The sequence below is a fragment of the Triticum dicoccoides genome, chromosome 7B (assembly GCF_002162155.2).
Source record: "Triticum dicoccoides isolate Atlit2015 ecotype Zavitan chromosome 7B, WEW_v2.0, whole genome shotgun sequence".
Taxonomy (NCBI): Eukaryota; Viridiplantae; Streptophyta; class Magnoliopsida; order Poales; family Poaceae; genus Triticum; species Triticum dicoccoides.
In genome coordinates, this window is record NC_041393.1 from 639985361 (window position 1) to 640001462 (window position 16102).

At 48.3% G+C, this 16102-nt stretch overlaps 1 pseudogene; it reads left to right on the forward strand.

Moving 5' to 3' along the window:
* The window catches only part of LOC119339269, a 26056-nt pseudogene that overhangs the window by 3551 nt on the left and 6403 nt on the right, over nucleotides 1–16102 (forward strand).

Genomic DNA, 16102 nt, shown 5'->3' on the forward strand with positions numbered 1-16102 from the left:
GCCGCCGTCCGCCCAGCCCCGCGCCGCGCCGTACCTCGCCGTCGCCGTCGCCGTGAGCAACTTTTTATGATTTTTGTTAGATTTTTTTAGATTTTTTTGTAGTTCCTAGATTTTTTTGTTAGATTAGATGTGTAGTTCATAGTATGTTAATTTAGATTGTGTAATTAATTTGTTCATATTGTGTTAGATTTTTTTCTGTTACTAGATTTTTTTGGTGATGTTATTGTTGAATATGCATGTTTGTATGTTCATATATATGCAAAGATCGAATATGTCAAATTTTTATGATTTTTTTCTGTTCATAATTTTGTTCATAGAATTTTAATGATTTTTTTGTTCATAGTATTTAGAAAAAGGAAAAAATAAGAAGAGAAAGTGTTTAATATAATTAGTTAGAAAAATACTAGTATATTTTTAGTAAGTACTATTTTATTTTATTTATAGTAAGTGCTTCATATATAGTTGAACTAGCTAGTTGATTTAATAAACTACTTTATTTTACTATATATAGAAGTAGTTTGTTTTTAATAAGTAGTACTTTATTTATTTATAGTAAGTGCTTAGTAGTTGAACTAGCTAGTTGATTTAATTAATAAGACTACTTTATTTAACTATATATAGAAGTAGTTCCCGCATCGACGTTAGCGATGCCTATCCCGCATCCTCGTCGTCGTCGACTCGGCGGTGGAGGCTTGTTTGATCAGGGCCATGTTCGGGACTGGGCTGGTATTGGGAGGTGCTACCTTCCGGGGGACGTAGGTTGTTGAGGAGGCAACCCGTTGTTGACCCGATCCTTGTTTGGTGGCGGTCGCGTGGGCCAGTGATGGTGCTGAGGCTTCCGGACACTGCGGAGTTGGTACATCACCGTGTCAGCGAGGAGGACGAGCACGTCCGTCGCTACATGGTTACATTGGAGGGCAGGTTTGACAATACCTGGCAGGTTCTTCAGGGATCTCACTGGAGCTATGATCCTGTGATGGTTCCTTATCTTTGGGTGTCCACTGCCCGCGACGATACCCGTCGGGCGCTACGATTCTAGTTGTATTAGTGATGCTATATTAGTGATAATATTCGACGATGTACGGACACCAAGAAATGATGTACTTTTGCTTATAATTATTGAATGCATGCTAATTTGAATACTCCTTTATTTTATGATTTGGTTTTGCTTATTTTATGATTTGGTTTTGCTTATTGAATGGTCATATTGGATAAGTTCTCCTTCATTCCCGTGTGCTAGACAATTTGGTGTAATAATGCACTCGGGAATGAAAGGAGGAGCTACGTACATCACCGATAGTCAACCCGTGATTAATAATAATGATCTAGTTTAATATTTGAATTATGAACATAGGCCGGAAATGCCGTACTCGGACGACGAAAACCGCCCAGGGGAGTGTGACTGGTGCCACGACGACCAAGGTATGTGCCACAGGTTCATTTAGCTGGACGAAGATCGGCACTTCAGCATTAAGCTCGAGAAGACCTTCGATGTTCATACGGTACGCAACGATGACAATAGTTTTTTTTCGTAATTAAGCACGACTTCAACTATTTTAACGTGTATTTTTCATCTTTTCCAATTCGAATAGCTTATCCCATGCTATGCAAGACGCTATGTCTTGGAGAGGATGGCTTTTGAAGACCATGAAAGTATGGAAACCAAAAAATTATCCTAAGTACCCATCATGATGTGGATTTTCAAGTAAAGTTGTACAATGCTGAGAGTGTAACCCATTTTGGTTGCAAAAATTAGGAAGCACTTTGCAAGATGTATGGTTTTGGTGAGGGTATGCTTGTCACCATGGATCTTGGTGATCCTACAATCGAGCAAGAGAGACCTTCGATTTGGGTCCTTGTGGATACACCTCCAATTCTTCCTCCATGTGAGCTTAACATAGTTATTAAGTAATTTATATTGTTTATTTCAAAATAGTTGACAACTTATTTCCATTGACAGCTTATTTTCATTCTTCAAAGAATGTGCGGAAGATGGTAGACAGAACCTACTATACCGAAGGCTCCGAATTAACTTATCAGGAGAAAAATCATCTGGTCGCATTTTGCACTAATCTTGAGAATTACAATATCTACAATCAAACTCCTCAACATTATGGTCAATACGTGCCAGTAGTGCACGTGTTGAACTAAGGTAACTACCATGGAGATGCCCTGGTAAGATTTTTTACTATTACGACATCCGTGCATCTTTTTGCACACTTCTAAAACTAGTACATCATTGCTAACTATGAAGTTATTACTATGTTTTTCAACAGATAATCCCGAATGATTGTGTGCCTCATCTGATGTATACGCACGGTACCCTTCATGTTTTGAACATACAACCAGGTCTTCCTACGAATCTCAACTGTCCATACCGGGTTTCTAAAAGAAGTGAAGACATGACAATCAAAGAATGGAAAAAAATGTATGGACAGTCGTAAGGAGCTTCTTGGAAGCAAAAGGCAGCGAAGGGCAAGAATTGGAGACAGGATGATCGCCATTCTTCATAATGAAGAGTCAGGGTCTATATTGTTTTATGCTATTTTACCTTAAGGGTGTTTAGGTCCTACCTGATACTGATGATCATGTGCTAAGAACAATTATGTAGGGTTGGGTTCGATGACTATGAGGATGATGATCGTATGACTTATTATTAATAACGAGTAGAAGTTGTATGATGATGCATGATTAGTAGGACTTGTTATTATATATGATGGTGTATGATGCATGAGTTATTATATCAGCGGGTGAAATGGACATAGCAGCAGCGTTGGTAAACCAAGAACGAAGATATAAGAGAGGACACTTCTCTCTATTAGCTAGCTAATAATAACCTAAAAATAACCCCCAAAACCCCTAAAGCAGCCACTTTTTTAAAAAAAAAGAAAAACATGGACTTTTGGTCCCGGTTGGTGCCACCAACCGGGACCAAATGCCCCCCTGACTGGGCTCGACGCACCGGCCACGTGAAGGCACATCTGTCCCGGTTCGTGTTTGAACCGGGACTAAAGGGTGGAGGTATTAGTAACGACCCATTAGTCCCAGTTAATGAACCGGGACTAAAGGCCCTTACGAACTGGAACAAATGCCCCCTTTTCTACTAGTGGGGACGCGTGGATCGCCGGCGATCGGGGCCAGGGGTGGCCTAGCTAGCAGAGTACGGATCTCACGGAGCACAAGCCCGACTCAGCCTGACTCAGTATGTCTGCGTGGCTTTCTTTTTTGCCAGCTCAGTCTGACAGATGGGCTAGCCCTATCAGTTTTGCTATTAGGCGCTGCTTAGTTCCGAATCAGTGCACTTTGTGATTCACTTGCCACAGAAGTGATGGTTTTTTGTGATTTTTGGACAAAACGGTAGTTTTGAAGTACTCTAACCACAAATGTGGTGGCTTTGAGCAATTTACTCTCATGGAGCGGCTGATCGTGCTCGCTGAGACGGCGGCAGGTCTGTACCGGCTGTCCACCCATGCCACCGCGGCGCCACGATGGTGTTCCTCCCGTACCTCCTGGCGGTGGCGTTGCTCTACTCCTCGTGCGTCTACTTCCCCGTCGGCCTCTGCCCGTCGCCGGCGGCATTCGCAGTGTTTGTGCTGGCGGTGTGGGCGGTGGTGCTCATGGCCAACTCCTTCGTACTGTTCATAAGCTCGTTCGTGCCGGAGCCAAGTGCCGGGCAACTGGGAGCCGTCAGACATCCATGTCGCCTTCACGGCCCTAGTCTCTGCGAACGAAGCTGCTCCCAGCGCGCCACTGGCAGCCACGGCCTCCTCTTGAAGGCGCCTTCTTGCTCGCAGCTCCTCGCCGGCGTTGTATTTGTACGCGTCAGAGCGCCGTTGGATCGCATCTGTCAGCGAGTTGACCCGCACCTTGAACTCGTCGTACTCCCACTTCACCTTCTGCCTCTCACGGATGAAGTCCAGCCACACCTTGTTCTTGAGGAAATCCCGCTTCTGGCCGAAGTATGACTCTGGGCAGCGCGGCTCGACGCCGTGCTTCCGGCAGAACTGCACCCACGTGCGCGCGAAGCTGGCGGTCTCGGCGAGCGCGTCGAAGGTCAGGAGCGCGCCGCTATCATCGCAGAGGTAGTAGGCGAGCTTCTTGACCGGGTAGTCGGCGGCGAGGATGGAGAGGATGGTGTTCGCGGTGACAAGCGGCGGCTCTTCTCCGGGTTAGCGCTGGAGACGAAAACGTCAATGTCGGGGAGGTCGGAGCGGCCCTTGGGGTTGCGTGCGGTGGGCAACTCGAAGCGGTCGGCGGCGGCTCCTTCTTCTCCATGCATGCGTTCACACACACTCGTATACGCACTACGTAGTGTAGTAAAGGGAGGAGAAGAAATTCATGGATTGATCAATGGTCACCTCTTGGATCTGGACGCTCTCCGGCTGAGCACGACCCAGTAGAGCACCCGGTAGAGGAGGAAAAATCCAAACAGCACCTGCACTCCCGTCCACCGCTCCTCCGCCGTGAGGCCCCTCGCCGCCAGCACGTCGCGCCCCATCTCCGAGCACTCCTCTCCGGCGCCGGCCACCCCGAAGCACCGGTTCGCCGCGCACGAGTACTCGTTGGCGAGCATGGCGTCCAGCGTGTGCTTGTAGGGAGAGGCGTAATGCATGAACACCCAGTACGCCGGCGCCCCTCCTCCTCAGCTGCGGGCGCGTCCCTGGACGCGGACGCCGTGGTCCTGTCCGGCGTGGGCGGGATGTGCATGGTGTAGTGCACGAACTCGGCGCTCGCGTCGGCACCGTCCCTCGACGCGTACCGGCTCTCCCCCGCTCCGGCGCACCGGCGAGACCTGCAGCATCGTGGTGGAGGAGCCGATGGAGTGCCTGGGCACGGGACTGGTGAGGCCGGACCCCCTCCTCACGACCCCATCCCCGGGGCTCCCGCAGCCAGCACCCTTCCCTCTCATCGGCGATATGGTCACCGTCACCGGCGAGCCCGCCGGCAATGACAGGCGCCGCGACATCCCTCCACCGGTTCACCCCCGCCTCCTCCAAATCAGCTCAAAACTCCAGACGATCAAGAACCAACAGCAAGCAGGGCAATCAGCAGCTCTAACTGATTCCTCGTGCTCAAAGAAGAGAAAAGAAGTGTAGTCACGGCGTTTTTGCAAAAAAAAAAAAAACGATCGAGTAGTATACACCCTAGGATCGGCTAAGTGGCGGTTAAAGCGAGCTGGCGGCCACTGACTCGGCCAAGTCAGCAAATATGTATACGAAATCGTATAAATGGACCAAAGTGAATCCTTGCGCAAGTACTTGGACCGTAGTTTGGGTATTTTGAAGCAGTGGTACAAATCTGTCACCCGGCTCAAGTTTGATGATTACAGTGAATTTTTCTCGGTCATATAAATCTGACTGTGTAGGTACTGCACCGTCGAATCCGATGCCGATCGTCGTGCACGAGAGCGTGTGGCGCTATTGAGGTCGTGGGCGATCAGGGCACAGCTCTACTGTTTACGCCCGTACCTTAGTGCATCCATGGTCATTGAATGTTATTGCTGCCTGATGGCAGCACCACGTACCATGCTGTACCTGGATGGTTACAAGTCTCGCTGGACTTCTCGATGTGGATGCACATATGAACGGCGTACGTGCAGTCGTGCATCCTTAGATTTAAAATATTTTTCGGAGTGTGACACACACTTACGGCGCAGAAAATCAAATACCATTTCTGCTTATAATTTGAGAGGGGGAGGCAGATAGGCACCGGGGAATAACAAGGTCGCTATTCAGAACGAAAAGACGATGCATGTCTTGTTGTGCGCACGTGCCCTACCGCTCATGGCATCGCCGGGTGGTCGTGGTCGACGTACCATTTCAGGATAGACAATGCCACGTGCCAGCAGATGGTCGTCCGCCCGTCGAGAATTTCTGTGCACCCGGGTTAACGGCGTCACGGGCCAAGCCGCCCAGAGTAGCATGGCGGGCACATGTATGACCGGTCGTGTTAATCAATCCGCTGCCGCGCGCCTTTCCATGGAGGCATGCGTACGAACGTAGATGCCCTCGCCAATTTATATCGTTTCGATGATAGACATGTTCCTGTTCTGGAATTGCGCCATCCACCTCTCCACTTTAACAACTCTTACTGATCTTTGTTATAAGAAAAGGGCAATGCCAACAAGCCTTTTTTTCACCGCTATCCTATTATGTCACTCATTCCCTGGACGAGCACGGTTCACTTCCGTTCGCTTAATGATGACGTGGCCGTGACATTCGTGTCCCGCTACATGATCACCGAGTCCGTCCTCACCTTCGAGCTCGTCCAGATGCAACCGGTGCTAACACTACTAGGGAAAAGGCTAGCAGCAGCGCGGGTTTTAGATGTATCAGTAGCGCGGGGATAGGCGCTACTAATAAGGCGCTACAGCTAACACATAGCAGTAGCGCGTGCTCACCGGCGCTACTGCTACACAAGTGTAGTAGCAGCGCTGTTAGCGGAAGCTCGCTACTGCTAGTAGCTCTAGCGCGCTTTGCCTGGACGCACTACTGCTATCACGGCGCTGCTGCTAACTTTTATACACTCGCCACTGCTAATTTAAGTAGTTTTTTGTTTTTTTGGCATATTTGTTTTGTATTTGAACAGCCTTTATAGAAGAATCTTTAGCACATAGAAATGTCATCATGATACACATACAAATGCCTGCGAGACCACAAATGTAATCATAGCATGTACATACAAATAGTCTCATCATAATCATCATCCAACACAGCGGTATCTTGTCATCATCTCGAAAATAGCGATACATGCATGTCTCGAATACTTGCAACTACAACAACGTCATCCATCTAAACAAAGGTATACGCAAGAAGAGCTATCACTATGAGTGAGAGGGGAACTATGCAGTACATGAGGTGGCGGTTACGAGTCCTCTCTCGCGCTAGCGTGAACCTCAAGTAACTAGCTTCTCCTTCTCGTCTGCTTTTGAAGCCTTTATGGCTGGCGCCCGTGAACCCATCCACTTGCGCCTGATACTCATGCCACTCATTGTACACCCCCGAAACCTTCCCTTTGTACACGACATAGCAATTCCATCTCGCCACCAAGAAACTAGGTACCTGTTAGAGATGCATGTTCATGAAGAGGATGTACAATCATATATATGCAACAAAATATACTAGAGCAACACCGAAAAATAAAGGGTTAGCAACTAGATGCAACATACAGTACGCAAATTAATTAACTAGAGGTACACACGTCATCGTACGCAAACTAACAAAGTAGCGTTATGCAAGTTCGGTAGGGACTGTGGACATCACAAAGTTTCATCTCTACAAAAAGTATACAAGTTCAACCGACACATGTCATCATCATCGGCATCATAAATCACTAGAAGTTCCATCCTTCCATAACATCGAGGATGAACCCTAGCTTCTTGAACAGCGTGAGGTCTAGACGTTGCATGCCTATGCGAGTTCGGACGTCAGCTCGCGATAGAGGGCCGTGGTGGAACATCCCCTTCTCATCGACGACTTCTTTCATGATGATCGTCGCAATGTCGCTTTGGATGCGAAAGAAGTCATCTCTAAGTTTATAATCCGCTTCTCCATGAGATTCTAGCCACTTGTGGATATGATCATCATTTCTGCTGTTAATGAGAAGCTTTTGGTGATCCGTGTTGAACTGAATCATGAGATGGACGATGTAGAATCCATCCTTATTACTTCGTTTTGAAACATGGATGCAGGAAAAGTTAGTTTTATGCGCGAAACCCATCTTCATGTTCCTTTGTTTCTTGATCTGCACGTGGCCACCTCTAAAGCTGAAGCCTTGGAGAGCATCATCTAGAATATTCATTATGTGGGTGTAGTCTTTTTTCTCGTAATCTCTGGAAGGGTCAAAATACACGGCGTGGGAGACTTGCGGGTAAAGAACGATAAGGACGGCGCGCCCGTTGCTGCAGGGAAAAGACACCTCAAATTATTCCCCATATGAGAGAGAAGGAATGATTGAAATGTACGAAAGGGTTGTCCGAAACTGACTTACTTTGGATGATAAGGCACGAGGAAAATTTCCCGGTCCTTATTCTGTACCATGAAGTTTTGGAGGCACTCCCTAGCAGTTTCACGCTCAAAGTCGCCGAGACTCAAGAAAGACTCGTGCATGTAGTACGGATCCGCCACACAGATTTGCGAGACTTCTTCACTCTTCATGACGGAGCTCATATGTAGCGCAAAAAGGCGGACGATTGTAAAATCGAGCCGCCTTGTTAGAAACATCTCAAAGATATGGTCAAACCGCAGGAAGAACACCTGCACGGGCCGTGTGTCGACGTAGCACTTCCCCTCAGGCACACGAGCCGCGTATGTCGGATATCCTGGATCCTGTCAGGCTAGTAGGCTTTTCTCAGTCGACAGCACATGGTCGTGCAGTCTCCTGAGATCCCCTGATAGTGTCTCCAGCGGTTTCGGCGGTAGCATCAGCTCGCCCGTGAGATGGAACATGACCGCACCTTTCACGGGTACATGCTCTTCAGAATGCATCGTCTGGCTGCTATGTGCTCTGGCTTGTTTGGAGGCAGTTATCTTCCCCGATCTCTTCCTCTCCTTTTTCTTGGGCACACCTTCCAGACCCTTCCTTAACCCCTGCCCCAGTGTTCCCGGGCTAAGTACTGTACAACCCTCGCGCCCGGCTAGTTGAGCCAGTGTTGAGGCGGCATCTTCAGGCGTGTCCTGTGAGGATTTCATGAAGAGAGACTTTTTGCAATCCTTGCTACGACCCTGCCCGGGCATATCATCCATATCCTCATTAGCAAGTTGATAGCCTGATTCGTCATATGGTTGACTCATCATATCTATGTCACAGTCATACGCGTTTGTATTGAGGAAATCCATAGGGTCGACCTCCGTCTCATCATCCATTCTCTGTTCTACAGGAGAAATTACATCAGCCAGTACTATTGCACCCCGTTCATCATGTCGTCCGCCGCTCTCACCCGGCCCTACAGGAGCTGGTAATTGCGTAGGCGGGGTGGTGGTCTCCGCACATGCTTGTTGATGTGTGGTTATTGGTGTATTGTCGACCGGCTCCAGACGAATAAGATTCTTCGGCCATAGCTGCACCCAACCCTTGCAGCTTCCAATCCACGGCGGGGTCTCGTCGTCCGCTCCCACATGTTGTACTGGAGGAGGCAAATCCTCGTGCCCCGATTTCACACTGGTCAAGCTAACCCTGAAGTGCCCAGCGGGGATCGCCTGGTTGTGGAACGTGGCTTGCGAGGGGTCCATTATCATCCCCTTTCCCACGTCCACCTTCTGGCCTTTGATCAAGTAGAGTATGGTGCATGGGGTTTCTTTTGCCTGCAAACACATATGTCTGTGGCGTAAAACAACCGAAAGGCAACAAAAATGGAATATTATATATATATGTATGCTGGTGCGACATGTAATTACCGTGACGGCATCGAGCTCAGCCAAAGACGAAGGCCCACCTAGCGCGCCTGAGACTGAAGACGGGCTGCTATGAGCGCGAGCGGCTGCGAGAGGAGGCCCGGTTGCGTGAGCAAGTGATGGTGCGATGGTATTGTTGTTCATGGAGTTGCTCCCGACGAAACTGGGCAACGGGAAATCATGTACCATCTTGTCTGGAATTTCCTTTGTCCAGTTGATGATAACTGGAACCAAGTTAGTAGCAAAATCATTTCTGCAGGCAGTTACAACTGCATTGACTGCCTGCTGTAGCAACTCATATTTGTCCTCGGCTGCTTTTTTTGCGTCCTCAGCTGCTTTTTTCTCGACTGCAAGCTTCACCTTCGCGTCGATGTCCGCCTGACTAAACTTCTTTTTCTGCTTCTTGGCCTCCGGGCCCTCGTAGTAAAACACCTTCCACGTGGCGCCGTCTCCAGCGCCGTGCACACGACCATATTGCGGCCGCTGGCCCAAAGGGAGTCCCTTAAGTTCGTTCAAGGCCCGTTTGAGAGGGGTGTCCCACTTGGGCCTCATCGGAGAAGTAGGGCTTTCGGCTGCAAGCTGGTGTTGCTTCTCCAGTAGTCTAATCAATTTCCTCGTGATCTTGTCCGTGTAAAAAACCTTTTTCTCCTTGTCCCACTTGTAGCGGGCCCTGATGAAGTCACGCTCCAACGGGTTGGTGAACTTCGCGAAGGGGTCTGGGAGACCCGCGGCTTCAAGTTCCGCGTCCTCCTTATCCCATATGGGGCTTTTACCGAGGTAGCCACGGTTTCCGAGGCGATGCTTCCCCGTGTTCCTTTGCTGAAGGCTCTTGAATTTTGCAGCCTTAGCCTTGGCTGCCTCGGTAGCCCAAGTGTCCTTGAACTTTTTGAACTCCTCTTCCGTAAGTGTCGGATTTTCCTCCAGAATCTTGGACAGGGGTTCATCAGCCTCAATAGCTCATTTCACCCTCCCTTTCTAGGAGGCCAAATCATTGTTGAATATGCCCATGGCATGATTGTTAATCTTTTTCATCTTCGGATCATCCCACGGTTGTTCTATGTTATCATCCCGGTCGGGGAACTTGAATCTCTTGTGCAACTTTGTTAGCTGCAACTACATCAAATGTTCTTTACTCCATAAGTCATCGTCGTTGATGCTCGCACATTCCCGTAGGACGCATCCTACTTGGTTCCCATAGCACTTGCGAGGTTCTTCCGGCTCTAACGGCTCAAACTTGCCAGGTGCCATCTTTGTGATCACAAGTCGTCCAATCCCTAGTTTGTTAGGTTTTCGTATCCTCTGCTTCTTATGCTTCCTCTTTTCGGTAGCGGCATCGGGGCTGGTACCATCCACGCCGGTATCTTCCCCGCCGGTACCTTCCCCACCGGTCTCGGCGCCGCCATCAGTGCCGGCACCGTCGGTGTCGATGTCGGCGTCAGTACCATCATCGAGGCCGACCTGCAAACCTTGCTTAGCAGTCAAATAGTCGAGGTACTCTTGTTCACCCTCATAATCCATCTCGTCTGCATCTTGGTTAGAAGGCCCAGTTTCTTCGTTGTTCGACATGTTTCCTATGATTAAGTGTCCTCATTTATTTCTAGAAGTATGAATAAATGAGAAATGACAGAAAAAGAAATCTATGTGCCAGCACTCGATATACCAACTATGTAGCACAAATCATGCCTCTATTCACGGGAAATATCGGCATGACCTTTGCTAAAAATGGACATATCGAGCGCCTGAAATTCACCGGAACGGAAATGAATCAACATTCCAGCGTAACAGAGGCCACTCAGATCATTTTCCAAACATGACATGTCCAAAATATAACATATCCACATATCACATGTCCAGTTCAAATTTGCATATAAATTTAGCTAATTTTGAAACCTAGCTAAATTCATAACTAAATAGATAACCTAATTAACAGACTTCCCTAACTAAAACCTAAGTAAATTAACCGAAGAACCCTAGCAGAGAGAGAGGGGGGGTTTACAGAGGGTGCAGGGGCGAGGAGGCAGGCCCGACGACGGCCGAGGTTGGGAGGGGAGGAAGCAGAGGAGGTAGGTGAGGGGCGACGGGTCGGGGGCGAGCGCCGGTGCCGGGGTCGGGGGCGAGGGACGGGTCGGGGGTGAGCGCCGGGGTCGGGTCGGGGGCTAGCGCCTGGGTCAGGGGCGAGCGCCGGCGCCGGGGTCGGGGGCGAGCGACGGGGGAAGAGAGAGTGGGGATTTGGGGGGAAAGGCGGGATGAAGCAGGGATAGTGAGAATTTTGGGTTAAGTGGACGTAGCAGCAGCGTGTATGGACAAAACGCGCTGCTACTACCTTCAGTAGCTGTAGCGGTTTATATGAAATGTGCTACTACTACCTTCAGTAGCTGTAGTGGTGTATACGAACTGTGCTGCTACTACTACTGCCAGTTTTCCTTTTTCTTTTCCTTTATTTTCTCCCACTTTTATTTCTCGAGAGCAGTGAACGAAGGGAGGGCGATATATATTGCATCATTTGACGGTTAAATATGTATGCAAAATAGGAACATTATATTACATCATTGGACCCATGCATAATAATGGCTAAGTGTGTATACAAAATAGGAACATATATATATATATATATATATATATATATATATATATTACATCATTTGACCGATAACAAACGGTTCCTCAGCGCTGACGTTTTCGTTTTTGAGTCAGCTTCTTTCCCTTCTTGTTCGTCGAAGAATAATTGAGCCCCTCATTGTGACTTTGCCTTTTCCATGGAGTACGATTTTTCTTAGGTAATGTAGTATTGATTCTTCTTTTGACGTATACTTTATCATCATCGTCATCTTCCCTCATTGGGTTGTCGTACTGATCATAGTCTTCCTCGTTGGCGACTCCATCCATTCCAATGATGTTCCTTTTGCCTCTCCTCACGACAACACGACTGGGATTGCATGGGTCGGTTATGAAGAAGCATTGTGTCACATGCTTAGCGTGTACCCATGGCTCGTTTTTTGCGATAGCGTTCACGGTAGCGCTCTTGGCGTCGGGTATACTCATGGTAGTGAAAATCTGGTTTTCTCTTTCGACATTCTTTGCCCATCTGACACGGAACATCATCGTGCTGTGCAGTCCAGAGTAGTCAAGCTCCCAGATCTCCTCGACCCTTCCATAAAATCGTTCAGTTGCGCCGTTGTCGCTGCCGGTCATGCATTCCATCATCACCCCTGAGTTCTGATCATCATTGTCCATATCTTTGGCCTCCGTGTAGAACGTGTATCCGTTGATATCATATTCCTGATAAGTTACGAGGTTGGGCGAGGGGCCATGTGCTAAGGCGTATATGAGCAATCCGTCCTTAGAGCCCTCCTCCGGGGGACTAGCAATAATATGCTCTTTGAACTAATGCAGGAAAGTGGAGTTGTGCTCTCTAGTAACTTCGGCATTCGTCCTGCATAACCCCCGGTCATGATACTTCTTTGCGATAATTTCTTTGTGCAGTGCCACGAAAGGATCTACCTCGTCTAGGTGTTGTAGCACTACCAAGTTTGCTCTGTCAAAGTCGCTGCGTCGATCTGAGTGTGCCACCTGCAGTTCCCTGCGACCGTTGCAGTGACCATCTCCTTTGAGCCTCCCATCATGCTTGTTAACGGGCAAACCAACACTAACCCCAGGCGGCTGGTCTGCGCCATATAGAAAATTCTCACAGAAAGAGATGCACTCTTGTGCCAAATAGCCCTGGACGATGCTTCCATCCTGACAGGACATGTTACGAACGAATCCTTTGATGATCCCATTCATCCTCTCAAATGGCATCATGTTGTGCAGGAATGACGGCCCCGGGTCTATTATGTCATCCACAATATGGACACACAGATGCACCATCACGTCAAAGAACGCGGGCGGGAAGTACATCTCAAGCTCATTCAGTATCACAATGATCTCTTCCTGTAGCCTTCGGAGCTGCTTCACACTGATCGACTTTCGAGAGATGACGTCGAAAAAGTTGCAGAGACCAATAAGCGTGTCACGGACGTGCTTGTCCATTATCCCTCTAAGGGAAACAGGTAGTATCTCTGTCATCATCACATGACAGTCATGAGACTTCATCCCGTTGAACCTTTTCTTGTCTGTGTCTAGATATCTGCTTATCTTGCCACAATAACTAGAACTAACTTTGACTCCGGTAAGGCACTTAAAGAATTGATTGATCTCAGCCTAACTTAAGGTGAAGCAAGAAGGGGGGCAATACTCCTCTTTCTTTATTTTCTTGCCCTTCTTCTCCCGTGCCTCTGTCTCCGTCTCTGTCTCGTCTGACATTTTACGGGGCGGCATGTGCAGATCTTCCCTGATTTTCAAATCTTGCAAGTCTTTTCTTGCCTTCGGCCCATCCTTGGTCTTATCCGGCATGTTCATCAGTGTTGCGAGCAAGCTCTCGAGGACATTCTTACAGATATGCATTTGATCAAGGCAATGAGGTGTATCGAGTTTGTGCCAGTACTCCAAGTCCCAGAACACAGACCTCGTCTTCCATACCTTCAGCAGCGGCTCCGGCGCCTTTCTCATCGTCTTTCCCGGCGCGGGGCACTCCTTCTAGTTTCTCAACAGCTCATCAATTTCAGCACCGCTTCGCTTACGTGGAGGTCCTCGATGCTCAGCGTGACCATTGAATAGATCTCCACGGTTTCTCCGCGGGTCGTCCTATTCAAGCCATCTTCGATGCCCCATGTACACGATTTTCCCAGACCCGCCATCTTTCCTTGATGTTAGCTACTGAGACGTCGTATCATCCATGCACCGCGTGCATCCGCAATATCCATGGCACACCTGGCCTGCCACATATCCGTAACCGAGATAGTCCTGCACTGTCGTGATCAGCGCGGCTCTCATGTTGAAATACTCACCTTTGCTGGCGTCTCATGTCTTGGCCGGTGTTTTCCATAACGTGTCTAACTACTCTTGAAGTAGCCCAGATACAAATTAATATTATTTCCTGGTTGTTTCGGCCCTTGAATAAGCATGCTCATGTGAATGTACTTCGATTTCATGCACAATCAGGGGGGAGGTTGTATATCCATACAAACACGGGCCATGTGCCATGGTTGGTGTTCTGGTTGCCAAACGGATTCATGCCATCGGTACACGCGCCAAGCACGATGTTCCTTGCATCACATTCAAAATACCGATAGAAGCTGTTCAACACTCTCCACTGGCTTCCATCCTTCACGTGTCTCAGCTTCGGATCATCTCCATCGTCGGGCTTCTTCCTCTCCGCGTGCCAGCGCATTAGCTTTGCTTCCTTGGGATCTACAAAATACCTCTGGAGACGGGGAGTGATCGGTAAGCACCATACAACTTTCTGGGGACATTTCTTCCAAGCCTTCTTGTATCGAGAAGCATTGCACACCGGACAGCTTGTTTTTTCCGCGTGCTCCTTCCGATAAATTATGCAATCATTGATGCATGCATGGTATCTAACGTGTGGCAGATCAAGAGGGCACACGATCTTCTTGGCCTCATCAACACTAGTAGGACACAGATTACCCGCGGGAAGAACATCCTTTAGCTACTTGAGATGCTCATCGAGGCTAGTGTCGGTCCATTTGTTTTTAGGGTTCGTCTTCAGGAGTTGGAGCATGAAACTCAAGCGGATCACCTTAGGATTGCAACCATCATACAATGGAGTGTTCGAGTCTACCACTAGTTGCTCCAGCTTAGCCTCCTCCCTAGAAGCAACTCTCTCAGTACTCGTCTCCTTCCGAAGCAATGCTTGAACATGAGGGTCCCGCACGATTGAACTTAGTACCGATGAACTCTGCTGCGTGGAGTCCATGTCGTTCTCTCTGCCGCCATGTCCGGCCCCTTCTCCTCCGCCATGTCCGGCCCCTTCTCCGCCGCCATGTGCGGCCTCTTCCCCGCCGCCATTATCAATCATCTCTTCGTCTTGCCCCGTGTCATCATTGCCTGCCCCGTCGACATCCTCAACATCGTCATCCTCATCTTCAATTATCCACCGAGTATAGCCATCCATGAAACCAGTCATGAGCAGGTGCGCTTCGACACGACCATCATCATGGGGGTCGAGCCAAACTATTCCTTTGCATTTTCGACACAAACATAAAACCTCTGTCCGGTTATTTTCTTTCATGTCCTGCACCGCCGACCGCAACCACCTGTCCACCATCGTTCCACTGACCATCGTCAACTCTGCACGGTAATAATAAACAACTTGATTGTAAAAATGCATGCATGCATCAAAGTCATACAAAAACTCGGCATGACCTTCCCTAAAAATAGGACATATATAGATCTAGAGTTTGCCCGGAATTCGCCAAAACGGAAATAAATCGACATTTCGGCAAAACATAGGCAACTCAAAAGAACAATTCGGCGTCAACTCATGCCACACACACAATTTCCACAAACATATCACACACACATAAACATATTTCCATTTTGCAAAAGCATGAAATTTTCATGACCTCTATCTCGAGATCGAGCACACGGTGGAGATGACGTTATAGGGAGATCAAAAGTGCACAAAGCTCTTCTTGACAAAGATAGATCTAGTTAGGGGGCAAATAGGTCACTTAACTAAATACTACATCTACCTAGCTACCTAATTTGGGAGGAGACAACTTCAACTAGTGGAGGGGAAAGGAAAAAAGAGAAAGGAGATGCATTAATGGAGGTGGTGTAGTTAGGTAGGAGTAATGAAGAGAGAGAAA